Consider the following 13,736-nt stretch of genomic DNA (forward strand, 5'->3'; position numbering starts at 1 on the left):
CATTGCAACGGAAAGAATAAAATACTTAGGAATATATCTACCAAAAGAAACTAAAGACCTATATATAGAAAACTATAAAACACTGGTGAAAGAAATTGAAGAGGACACTAATAGATGGAGAGATATACCATGTTCATGGATTGGAAGAATCAATATAGTGAAAATGAGTATACTACCCAAAGCAATTTATAGATTCAATGCAATCCCTATCAAGCTACCAACGGTATTCTTCACAGAGCTAGAACAAATAATTTCACAATTTGTATGGAAATACAAAAAACCTTGAATAGCCAAAGCTATCTTGAGAAAGAAGAATGGAACTGGAGGAATCAACCTACCTGACTTCAGGCTCTACTACAAAGCCACAGTCATCAAGACAGTATGGTACTGGCACAAAGACAGAAATATTGATCAATGGAACAAAATAGAAAGCCCAGAGATAAATCCACGTACATATGGACACCTTATCTTTGACAAAGGAGGCAAGAATATACAATGCATTAAAGACAATCTCTTTAACAAGTGGTGCTGGGAAAACTGGTCAAACACTTGTAAAAGAATGAAACTAGAACACTTTCTAACACCATACACAAAAATAAACTCAAAATGGATTAAAGATCTCAACGTAAGACCAGAAACTATAAAACTCCTAGAAGAGAACATAGGCAAAACACTCTCCAACATACATCACAGCAGGATCCTCTATGACCCACCTCCCAGAGTACTGGAAATAAAAGCAAAAATAAACAAATGGGACCTAAATAAACAAAAGCTTCTGCACAACAAAGCAAACTATTAGCAAGGTGAAAAGGCAGCCTTCAGAATGGGAGAAAATAATAGCAAATGAAGCAACTGACAAACAACTAATCTCAAAAATATACAAGCAACTGCTATAGCTCAACTCCAGAAAAATAAATGACCCAATCAAAAAATGGGCCAAAGAACTAGACGTTTTTCCAAAGAAGACATACAGATGGCTAACAAACACATGAAAAGATGCTCAACATCACTCATTATCAGAGAAATGCAAATCAAAACCACTCTGAGGTACCATTTCACGCCAGTCAGAATGGCTGCGATCCAAAAGTCTACAAGCAATAAATGCTGGAGAGGGTGTGGAGAAAAGGGAACCCTCTTACACTGTTGGTGGGAATGCAAACTAGTACAGCCACTATGGAGAACAGTGTGGAGATTCCTTAAAAAACTGGAAATAGAACTGCCTTATGATCCAGCAATCCCACTGCTGGGCATACACACTGAGGAAACCAGAAGGGAAAGAGACACGTGTACCCCAATGTTCATCGCAGCACTGTTTATAATAGCCAGGACATGGAAGCAACCTAGATGTCCATCAGCAGATGAATGGATAAGAAAGCTGTGGTACATATACACAATGGAGTATTACTCAGCCATTAAAAAGAATACATTTGAATCAGTTCTAATGAGATGGTTGAAACTGGAACCTATTATGCAGAGTGAAGTAAGCCAGAAAGAAAAACACCAATACAGTATACTAATGCATATATATGGAATTTAGAAAGATGGTAACAATAACCCTGTGTACGAGACAGCAAAAAAGACACTGATGTATAGATCAGTCTTATGGACTCTGTGGGAGAGGGAGAGGGTGGGGAGATTTGGGAGAATGGCAAAAAAAAAAAAAAAAATCAAAGACATCATTTTGCCGACAAAGGTCTGTATAGTCAAAGCTATGGTTTTTCCAGTAGTCACGTACAGATGTGAAAGTTGGACCATAAAGAATGCTGAGTGCCAAAGAATTGATGTTTTCAAACTGTGGTGCTAGAGAAGATTCTTGAGAGTCCTTTGGACTCCAAGGAGATCTAACCAGTCAATCCTAAAGGAAATCAACCCTGAGTATTCATTGGAAGGACTGATGCTGAACTTGAAGCTCCAATACTTTGGCTACCTGATGTGAAGAGCTAACTCACTGGAAAAGACCCTGATGTTGGGAAAGACTGAGGGCAAGAGGAAAAGGCAGCGACAGAGGATGACACGGTTGGATGGCTCATGACTCAACAGACATGAATCTGAGCAAATGGCTCATGACTCAATCAACATGAATCTGAGCAAACTCTGGGAGATAGTAGGGGACAAAGGAGCCTGATGTGAGGTAGTGCTGGGGTTACGAAGAGTAGGACATGACATAGTGACTGAACAACAACAAAACGCCCTCTCCATCCTTCACCTGTGTATTAAGAGCTAATTCCCCATTCCCTGAACCACTGTTGCCATTTCTGAGTAAATGGAGTCCATGTGTCACGGACACATCTGCCGACCTGCCTTCAATTGCTCGGAGGACAGAGACTGTGCTGAGCCAAAAGGGCGGGGTGGAGCTCAAAGGCACGGAGGTGGTGGGGGCCAGAGTGAGTCCTGCTGCAGGCTGTGGAAATACACTCTACAGAGTAGGTGGCAGGGAAACCAACAGCCAAGTAAGAGAGAAGAAGTCAGTGTGCAGAAAGAAGGATGGGGACAGACAGAGCAAAGGAAGCAGGAAGCAAAGATGAAGGAGAAGAGGAGGAACGAGAGAAAGCTGGGTGTCTGACTCTCCAATTTCACGTCCAGGACACCAAACCATTTCTCATCCACTGCCCAGGATAGTCTGTAAAGCCCATCTGAACTATTCTGATGACTTTGGTTCCTTAAAAGTATATCTCCCTGATGACAAGATCTCATCTAAATAATCAGTTCATTTAGATCTTCCATCCTTACCCTGCTTTTCCTCAGCGAACGGCCCAAAGATATTGGCTCCCGTATCTCAGCAGCTGCTTCCGTGACCTCTCCTCAATCAGAGTCTGTGGCCCATTCTTCCCCATCCCAAGTCCCACCCCCCACCTGCTATGAGCCATGGATTCACCCAAAGTGCAGACTCCAAAACCATACTAATGCGAGGGGGCAACCTGTGTTCCCCAAGTCAGCACAGCTGGTCCAGAAAGCAAAACTGAATGTTGGTGCCTTCACTTAGCTGCTGTGTAATCGCCCGGGGGAAACTGCCCAAGAAGCAGCCAATAAGGGCATCTCTGACTTGTCAGAGTTTTCAGGCGCCAGCTCCAGAGAAGGGCCAGGGGCAGGGCTGACACCTCTGCCAGGCGCCAGGTCTTCCCCTTGAGCCACATGTACACACAGGCACGCCAGATTTCCCTGCCTGACCAGGTCCATGGCAGAGGACTGGGCATTCCCTCATGGGGTGGGGTTTCTCCTGCTATTCCCCAAAACCACACTGGCACCTACTCACCCCTTCTCATAGCAGGAGGCAGCTTCCAGTGGTGGTTAAGAAGGCGGGCTCTGCCACTTACTAGCTGTGAAGCTCTAGACAAGTTGCTTAGCTTCTTGATACCTCAATTTCCTCATCTGTTAAATGGGGATAATGAAGTACCTACCTCATAGACCTGCTTGAGGAAATCACCAAAATGGTACTGTAAAGCCCTCTGAACAGGGTCTGGGACAGAGTAGGCGCTCATTAAAGGCATCCCCTAAAATTACTGTGAAAACTGTTAAAGTCCATCAGTGGTGTTGCATTGCTCTTAGGATAAAACAACTGTCTACACCACGGCCCACGCATCTGGCATGGTCTGTCGCTACTGTCACTCCCTCGAATTTCAACAATCACATGCGCCCCGTGACCTTACACTTGGACCACACTAGCCTTCTCCCTACAGGCAATGCCCTGAATTTACCAGCTGAGGGCTTGTGGCCACGCTGTTCCCTCTGCACAGCACTGTGCCACTGGACAGTGAAGGGATAAGGACATTAAAAGGATACCCCACTAGGCAACATTCTCTTGGTGACTCAGGGTCTATGCACTGATGACTCAGTCTTATGCTTCACACGGCTTCTTCTACCACCTTTCCACTATAGTAAGTCCCCTACTACAAATGAACGAGTTCTGTTTGGAGAGTGTGTTCATAAGCCCATTTGTTCAGAAGCCCAACAAAGTTACTCTAGGTACCCAACTAACACAATCGGCTACATGGTACTGTAATAGGTTTACAATACTTGTCACAAAAAAATTCTGAAAGAGATGGGAATACGAGACCATCTGACCTGCCTCTTGAGAAACCTATATGCAGGTCAGGAAGCAACAGTTAGAACTAGACATGGAACAGACAGGTTTCAAATAGGAAAAGGAGTACGTCAAGGCTGTATATTGTCACCCTGCATATTTAACATATTTGCAGAGTACATCATGAGAAACGCTGGACTGGAAGAAGCACAAGCTGGAATCAAGATTGCCGGGAGAAATATCAAAAACCTCAGGTATGCAGATGACACCAGCCTTATGGCAGAAAGTGAAGAGGAACTAAAAAGCCTCTTGATGAAAGTGAAAGAGGAGAGTGAAAAAGTTGGCTTAAAGCTCAATATTCAGAAAACTAAGATCATGGCATCTGGTCCCATCACTTCATGAGGAATAGATGGGGAAACAGTGGAAACAGTGTCAGACTTTGTTTTTTTAGGTTCCTAAATCACTGCAGATGGTGACTGTAGCCAGGAAATTAAAAGATGCTTAGTCCTTGGAAGGAAAGTTATGACCAACCTAGATAGCATATTCAAAAGCAGAGACATTACTTTGCCAAGAAAGGTCCATCTAGTCAAGGCTATAGTTTTTCCAGTGGTCATGTATGGATGTGAGAGTTGGACTGTGAAGAAAGCTGAGCACCGAAGAATTGATGCTTTTGAGCTGTGGTGTTGGAGAAGGCTCTTGAGAGTCCCTTGGACTGCAAGGAGATCCAACCAGTCCATTCTGAAGGAGATCAGTCCTGGGTGTTCTTCAGAAGGAATGATGCTAAAGCTGAAACTCCAGTACTTTGACTACCTCATGCGAAGAGTTGACTTGTTGGAAACGACTCTGATGCTTGGAGGGATTGGGGACAGGAGGAGAAGGGGACGACAGAGGATGAGATGGCTGGATGGTATCACCGACTCGATGGATATGAGTTTGAGTAAACTCAGGGAGTTGGTGATGGACAGGGAGGCCTGGCATGCTGAGATTCATGGGATCGAAAAGCATCGGACACGACTGAGTGACTGAACTGAACTGAAAAAATAGGAAAACACAGAAAGTAAAGAAAACACTTTGAATCTTACAGTACAGTACCTTGAAAGGTGGAGTAGTACAGTACAACATCTGGCATACAGGGGCTGGCACGTACATTTGCATCTTTGAAAGTTTCCAACTTGAAGGTCGTATGTAGAGGACTTACTGTACAACCTAAACATCTATAGCCAAGCTACCACGTGCAAGGAGTACACTACGAAAAAGCGACTGACACTCTACTTCAAATCCTCCCCTAAAGCTGGAAGCAAATCCTCGAAGCCCATCTTACATATGCAACTTCAAATTTATTAGCCTGATTAATGCCCGCCACTCCAACCAGACTGCAGGTAATAAGCAAACAGGGATCACATGTGCTGCACCTGCGACAGTGGAAACAGCACATGGGCAAAGAATAGACCCTCGATAAACAGCCAGTGAATGAATGAATAAGCCTCAGTTTTCTGTGCCCAGCTGTCTACCAGCCCCAAACTGCCAAGCCCAGTTCTTGAAATTCTAGCCCAGCCGCTGGTTCAAGAGAAGGAGAGTCAGGAGCCTTAATCACATTGATTCGTAAGTTCCAGAGTCAGTCCTTTCATCGAGGAAGGTGTTGCCAGTTGTGTGCAGATAAGTTGCTGGGTTTGAGTCTTCCAAACCCTGCCTGGTGAACCAGAAGGCAAGACCATGATCACCCTGGAAGGATCAGATGAAGTGGTCAAGGCTGAGGTTCCAACTAAGTCTCTAGAATGTGGCCAGGGCATGAGCATTGTTGGCAAGCCTGCCCTACTCCTGGTATCATGATGCAGTCTGTCTTCAGACTTTTGGAGGAAGAGATACAGATAGTTGAGACCTGGGACCAGGAGGCTCCAAAGTTCCTTTACTTCCCTATGAATCCAAAATGTAATGAAGGAATAGTGAGCCCAACCTTCAAAGATGAGAAGCCCCCCTCGGATCTTGGCTGTATTCCCAACTGAAGAAGGGTAAACAAAGACAGATCAGCAAGGGAGTTGGGCAGGAAACAGGAATTCTGGACTGCAGAGAAATAGGAAGTCAGGAATTCTGGTAAAAAGAAGAGAGGCTGTGCTCAATTTTGATAAAAGGCCCTTCATTTAATTTAGAGTACACCAAAATAGAACATTAAAAAAAACCAAAACTGAAATCTATGTGAAAGCAATTCGTGTCCATTGATGAATGACTGGATAAGCAAAATGTGGTCTATACACAGAATGGATCATAATTCAGCCGTAAAAAGGAATGAATTTCTGACACATGGTATAACGTGGATGAATTTTGAGGACATTATGCTAACTTTCTTGGCCAGTCACAAAAGACAAATACTGTATGAAATCACTTACGTGAGGTCCCTAGAGCAGTCAAATTCAGACACAGGAAGAAGAAAGGCAGTGCCAGGGGGTGATGGGGCATGGAGAGTTATCATTTAACAGGTACACGGATTCAGTTTCCCAAGATGAGAAGCGTTCCAGAGATGGATGGTGGTGATGGTTGCACAACATTGGAAATGCATTCAACCAACAAACTGTATGTGTAAAAATGGTTAAGACAGTACGGTACATTTTGATATGTGTATTTTACCACACAAACAAAAAGAAAACTGAAAAAACAAAACACTGAATCCTCAGACAAGTTCTGGTAAGAGAAAATGTCAGTGATCCCAGCCAAGGCAGAAAACATTGTTTTGAGCACCTACTGGATATCTGATGCTTTGCTAGGCTCCCAGGTATACACTGTAGTATTTAATTTGCAGAGGAACACTATGAGATAAGTTTTACTTGTTTAACTCACTGCTGAGGAGACAGACTCAGAGAAGGTGAGTGACTTCGTCTAGGTCGCAGAGCTACTGATACGCTGCCCGGTAGGGCTCTGGCTCCTGCCCATAGAACAGGTGATGGCAGGCTTGTGTGTGTCACGGAAGGAAACATTTGAGGACAGAATTACACAACTATTAGCTCATAAATATTCATTTTTAGTCCTTATTTCCAGGCAGGGGCTTAGGCTTTCTAAATATTTAGATTTTCACTCACAGACTTGCAGGATTCTGCCATTGACAGGAACTCTCAGAGGGAACAGAATTCACTCCTTTTTGATTGTCACATCCTCAAATGACCTCTCTGCTGTGTCAATGCTTCAAACACTGGCCAGAGGCAGCAGCCTCTGATGTGAATGAGCCTGTTGATGCCAATATTAATTTGCCGTAGCTATAACCGAAATTATGGACATATGTACAGGGCTTTGTCATTTGCAAAGTACAGATCAAACTCGACCCTGACCATGGCTCCGGGTGGCCAGCAGAATGGGTGTGACACCATGGGACAGAATGTCAGGAGGTGAAAACCATGGGCGTGTCACCACTAGGGGGTGAGAGATCACATGAGCACCATTTGACTCCAAGTTCAGTGCTCATGGCACCGCTCTACACCTTTCCTGAAACCTGTGACATATGGAACTGCAGGCCGAGGAAGACGGCAGGGCCACCTCACAACATGAGTCATTCAGGACCCAGGAGGATTCTGAGCTGAGGACAGAGGGGAGCTTAGGGGTGGTGGGGAGGGACTAGGGCTCCAGTTTGGGGAGCTGCTCTTGCACAGAGCTTGGCAGTGGGGTTGGGGGTGGGATATAAGGAGACAAGTAACAACCCAGGGAGCAGAACTGAAAGCTATTGCGAGTCTGCACACAAGAGTAAGCACCTCCTTAAATTCTGTGCTCTGGGGACCTCACTTGCCTCACCCCACTTCATCACATTTGAATGAGAATGTGATGATCTCACGGAGTATGCCGTATGTGACCTCTGTCCTGCCCTAGGGAAACCCAGCAGTTGCCCTCAGTACAGAGTGCCCTGTACTAAGAGAAAGCCTGCCCCTTCTGTCTCACTCCCAGCACCAACTTATTTTCCCATAAACCTTCCAGAGGCCGGGTTTGCTGTGCTTTGAGATTCAAGGAGAAAGCTGGGTATGATCTGTGGACAAGGAGAAATCACCCTCAATTAACTAGTCACATGTAAAGTAAATGAAATCATAAGCTAATTAGAAGTAAATAAAGGTGGCTAGTTATTTGATCTCTGGTCTGGACTTTTTAAATATGCACATAAGTGTTAGAAAATGTACCTTAAAATAATAGAGAGAGAGAGTTTAAAATCAGGTTTTAAAAAATGTTAAAATCTACTATTAAGAAATTTTAATCAATACTATTGGAAAAGAAATAACAAAATGGGAACTATATAAATAGATATGGGAGAGAAAATCAATATCCTTAATATAGAAAAAGTTCCTACAGATCAATAAAAGGATGAATATGTGAACAGGAAACAAATAATAAATGACATGAATTGGAAATTCACAAAGGTATGTATCAATGGGGAGATGAGAGTCAATTTCACTAGAAATCAAGTACAAGCAAATATACATATCTAGGTTTCTAAGTTGTAAGGAGAATTTAAAATGATAATAGATTTTGGTAGAGGGAGAGTTAATTGGCAGCTTTGTACATTGCTGGTGGGTTGATCTCACAGCTGGTGCCTTCCTTCAAGAAGTTAGTAAAACCAGAGGCTGACAGAAAGCAGGACTATAACAAACCAAATCAATAACCAAACCAAATCTATAGACCAGCATGTAATATATGTAGGTGTATTTGTGTATATGTGTGTGCTGCTGCTGCTGCTGCTAAGTCACTTCAGTCGTGTCCGACTCTGCAGCCCACCAGGCTCCCCCGTCCCTGGGATTCTCCAGGCAAGAACACTGGAGTGGGTTGCCATTTCCTTCTCCAATGCATGAAAGTGAAAAGTAAAAGTGAAGTCGCTCAGTCGTGTCCGACTCTTTGCGACCCCATGGACTGCAGCCTACCAGGCTCCTCCGTCCATGGGATTCTCCAGGCAAGAGTACTGGATTGGGGTGCCATTGCCTTCTCTGTATATGTGTGTATGTACATATATATATATATATATGTCTATATATATATATATTTGAATAATATACTACAACCAAGAAGAACCTATTCCAGAAATTCAATAATTAATACTATCAAGATTCTCCTCAAGTCACTAATCTTTTCCATAGGTTTAAGTTCATCCTCAAAGATGTCGTGTATTTGGTAAAATTCAATATCAATTTACATAGAAATAGCAATACATTTATAATATAGGAAAGAAAGAAGGCTTTCCTAATGCAAAGGGGAAAATCATGTATTATACGCACAATCCTTTACTGCGTACCCACTATGTGCCAGCAGCTACAGCAGGAGCGAGACAAAGTGCCTGCTCACATGGAGGTTACTTTCTAGTGAAGGAGACAGTAACCAAGGAAACAGAGGAGTAGAAACATTGTTTTTAAAGTAAGTGATAGATGCTAAAACAGGAAATCAGGATGAGGGTTTAGAGGGATGAATAGCCAACTTCACATTTGGTGGTGAAGGAGTCAGGCCGGTCCCATGAAAGTCAGATCCATGGCAGGCAGGACGGTGGCTACTCAGATCTCTATCCAACATTGCTCTCAAAATGCAAGCACCCAGAATTAAATAAACAAGCGAACAGCAGCAGTAACAAATAAAGCAGCAAGGGAGAGTGTAAAGATGGCAAAATATTCTGAAGGAGAAAGTGTGAGAGCTATACAAATTAAAGTCGTTCAGAATCTAGATATTGGCATTTGCCAACAGCAAACTATCACAATGGATGGGGAGAACTGCATCGCCCGTTCGACTAGAAAACTGTGAGGAATGGGGCTGAAAAGACAGGAGGTTGCCGGATGGGAGAGCAAACGCTACCACCCTCCAGGGAAGAAACAGCAATCCCAGGTTCCAAGAGCAGACAGAGAGACATTTTAAAGTTGATTCCATGCAAAACTATCTCCGAAATGTCATCAGGAAAGAATCTTCTGCACACTGACTAACCCTTAAGAGCCTCATGTCAACGAATATTCTTTACCCAGGGAGAACTTCTCTGGAAAATGTATTCTCTCCAGGCCACAGCTGGCTGCATGTTGTGACAGTGATCAATGGCTCCATTATGTAGATTTGTTTTTTGTTCTGCAGCGTCCACCAGACAGTCCAGCTGCCTTTCTGGAACAGACATGCCTGGGTGCTCCTGGGCACAAACCTGGTGGCCCTTTTAGGGGAAATTCACAAGGAACCCTATCCCTCTCCCCAGTCAGAGAACCCCACTCTTTCACTAGCTCCTTCTTAAAGGCAAGTCTCAGGAGGTGCCAGGGTAAGGAACCCAACTTTGGTGCTGGACATACATGCATGCTCAGTCACTCAGTCATGTCCACCTCTTTGAGATCCCATGGCCTGTAGCCCGCCAGGCTCCTCTGTCCATGGGATTCTTCAGGCAAGAATACTAGAGTGGGTTGCCATGCCCTCCTCCAGGGGATCTTTACAACCCAGGGATCAAACCCATGTCTCCTGTGTCTCATGCAGTGGCAGGCAGAATCTTTACCACTGAGCCACTTGGGAAGCCCTTGGTGTTAGATGTTGGCATTGCTTATGACACAAAACAGGAGTCGAAGCTTCAGAGCAGACTGGGGCAATGACTTCCAAACAGAAAGAACAGCCTGAGGAAAGATCCCGGGTCACAAAAGCTGTGGAGTCTGAAGGATGCTGAGAAATTCTGTGCAGTGGAGGATGTGGCAGGGCCAATGAGGTAGCGTGGTGAGTTGGGGTTAAACAGTAAAGGGCCTTAGAAGGCAAGATAAGGGGTTCAGGCTTTAGGGCAGAAGCAGTGGGCAACCAGCTTGGGAATTAAACCAGACAGTGACATTATCGTATTTTCCTTTCTAAGAGAAAGAACACAGCAGTGATAGTTTGAATCCCTGTAAAGAGAAGATACCGAGCAAGGAAGAAGCGAGGCTGTCAGCTGCTTGTCTCTGAGTTGGGTTTGCAATTACCGCCCTCCTCTGATACTGTGAATGAATGCCATTCTTAGCACTGTGTTTCCTTCTCAACAAAGCACACATTTCACTGTGCACCAGGCCATGAAAACAGAGCTTCCAAGTGCAATGATGGTAAACAGTCCTCACCAGTGCTTAACAGTGAAGAGTGACAGCCGTCGGGCACAGGGCGGAGCCACACACGGAGGAGAAGGCCAAGAAGACCTCTCCGTGAGCTCAGGGCTCCTGGCACACCGTGGCCCTGGATGAGCTATGGCCAGAAATCCTAGGGACTGGAATTCAAGCCCAGTGTTCCCAGGGGAAGAGATGCTCAAGCCATGGTTCCCCTGGGCAAGTGCTGGTTTATTGTCCCCCATTATACTACTCACTGCACACACGTGTGTGCGTGCACACACACACACACACACACACACACACATCACCTCCACCAGCTTATCTAAAATACCAACAAATATTCTTCCATAAGTTCAAGTACAAAGGCCACAAATTCAGATTCACCTCTGATACCTGTCCAGCGGCTCCACGTGCCTCCCTGCAGACCCCTGCCTCTCACCTCTTTCTTTTGGCCCCCACAGAAAGGAGGTTGTCATCCTAGCTTGCTGTTCACACTCACGTGTCTGAGTTCACACACACGGCTCTCAACTACTTGCACAACCCAAGAGTGAACAGCACCACTTGCTCTATTTCCTGTGGGTTGTAAGGATTAAGTGTCACCATGGATTTGTGGGCACTTGCAGTGCTTTATAAGCTTTAACAAGCAGCCAGTCCAGCCTCCGCTCCAGCAGGCCTGGAGTGGGGCCTGAGAGTCTGCATTTCCAGCACATTCCCAGGTGTTCCACAGGCCGTTCCTACACAGACAGGTTCTCTAAATGCAAGGTTCTCTAAATGCAGGTCTCAGCTGCAAGTCCTTGGTATCCACTTGAAAGGCCACCAGATTTGAAATAAATGACCCAGGCTAACATCCTGGGCTGTACTTTACCTGCCTTATGACTACACGAGACACAGATCCCCATCTGTATACAGTGACTCTGGAAGGCCTGGAGGAGATCTAGAACCAGGGCAATAAATACTGGAGGCTTTGGGGGCAAGGTGGGGAGAAGTGGAGGAGCAAGAAAGAGCAGGAACTGGTAGCAGTAAATGCGATTATTTTCAATAAGAATACTGGCAGGCCCGGCAGTGACAGTGTCACAAATCCTACAGGAGCACCTGTACAGACGCAGAAGTAAGCTAGCATCATCATTACTAATAGTACGGAAGTAGGACTGGGGCCCTCCTACCCGCAGGATAGTGTCAGCAGCAGAAGTGAAGGCAGCACAGGAGTGGCAGATACGGTATATCTCACCACTTACTTATGAATCGAGACTCTGGAGTCAAACCGCCTGGATTTAAACATTAACAGCGACTCTTCTACTCATTAGCTATGTGACTTTAGGAAAGTTGCTTAATGTTTCTGTGCCTCGTTTTTTTTGTTCTAAGGTGGTTGTGGGGTTTAAATTTGTATATACAAAGGAGAGGTCAAGATGAAGGAAAAGGGACCAAGCTCTTAGAAACAGGACATGAATTATTCCATAGCCAAAGAAGTCTGCTTTCCCTGCTGCACCACACCAGTAGGATTTGATCTACAGGAATCTCTTATTCTTGGCCTTGGCAGTTTGCCTGATGGAGTCTTAAGAGGTGGGGAACCTCATACGGGAATCCGGGAGGCTATAGCCACAGCCGGGGTTCAGTGCCTTGTTCCTTGTCTGAACAGAAGAGATGGGAAGGAAAGGTCATCATACACATGAGGGGAAAGTTTTGAAGTATTAGCCAAAGTCTAATACTTCTGGTCTTCTGCACCTTACCCCCCCCCTTTTTTTTTGTTCTCCTATTCAAGAAAGATAATCAACACTATATTTGTTAATTCCCTCAAAAGAATGGTGTGGCAGGTAAAAAAAAAAAAAAAGTGTATATAATCATTAAAGATTTCTCCCTTTTGGGAAGCTGGAGGAAGGGATAAGCCCCTGGCACTTAGTTCTCCAAATGCTTTACTCGTGGCAGGGGAATCTGGGCCATACAAAGAACGGAATACCCCTATTCAGATTTTCCTGCCATGAGCTGAGTGTAGGAGAAATCAAATGGAGGACATTTTCCAGTAGAGTTGACAACTGATGAAATAAAACTGTGTGCTGCAAAGTTTCAGGTAAGCAGAGCATGGGGGAAAGAAGTGACCCAAAGGGGAGGGGCCGTGGCTGTCTGGCCTGTTACCTAGAACAGCAGGAGGTACAGAGTGGGAATGAGAAACGTAGCTAGTGAATATCTTAGGGGTCTGGGATTCTTTTCTCAACCCTGCTGCCAATTTACCGTGTGGCTCTGAGATCACTCTTCTTGGCTTCCATTCCTTCACATGGCATTGAAGATTCCTTCCAGCCCTGGTATTTTCTCTCCAGATGCCCTATTTTACTTTTTCTTTGCAATCTGATATTCTCTTGATGATTGACTATTCACCGATTTTCTGTCTCCCCACTAGGCTGACACTCCATGTGACGACACGACTTGCCATCTTGCTCAACATTGGCCTCCCAACACTTAGCAATGAGCCTGTTGTATATTATCACTTAGTGGATATCTGTTAAATGAAGGTAGGATTGGGTGGTTCTATTTTCTCAAGACCACAGGAGGCAGGACTTCCCTTGATGGTCCAGTGGCTAAGACTCTGTGCTCTCAATGCAGGAGGCCCAGGTTCAATCCCTGGTCAGGGAACTGGACCCCACATGCAACAATTAAGACCTGGAACGACCAAATTAATAAACATT

At 44.8% G+C, this 13,736-nt stretch overlaps 1 protein-coding gene and 1 non-coding gene across 13 annotated transcripts in view; one reads left to right on the plus strand and one right to left on the minus strand.

The window, feature by feature from the left end:
• The window catches only part of PTPRT (protein tyrosine phosphatase receptor type T), a 1,155,533-nt gene that overhangs the window by 307,434 nt on the left and 834,363 nt on the right, over positions 1-13,736 (minus strand). The window lies entirely within an intron of this gene.
• TRNAE-CUC (transfer RNA glutamic acid (anticodon CUC)) lies at positions 13,610-13,683 on the plus strand. Its single transcript has one exon. It is a non-coding gene; the product is annotated as a tRNA-Glu (tRNA).

The sequence above is a fragment of the Bos taurus genome, chromosome 13, assembly GCF_002263795.3.
Source record: "Bos taurus isolate L1 Dominette 01449 registration number 42190680 breed Hereford chromosome 13, ARS-UCD2.0, whole genome shotgun sequence".
Lineage (NCBI taxonomy): Eukaryota > Metazoa > Chordata > Mammalia > Artiodactyla > Bovidae > Bos > Bos taurus.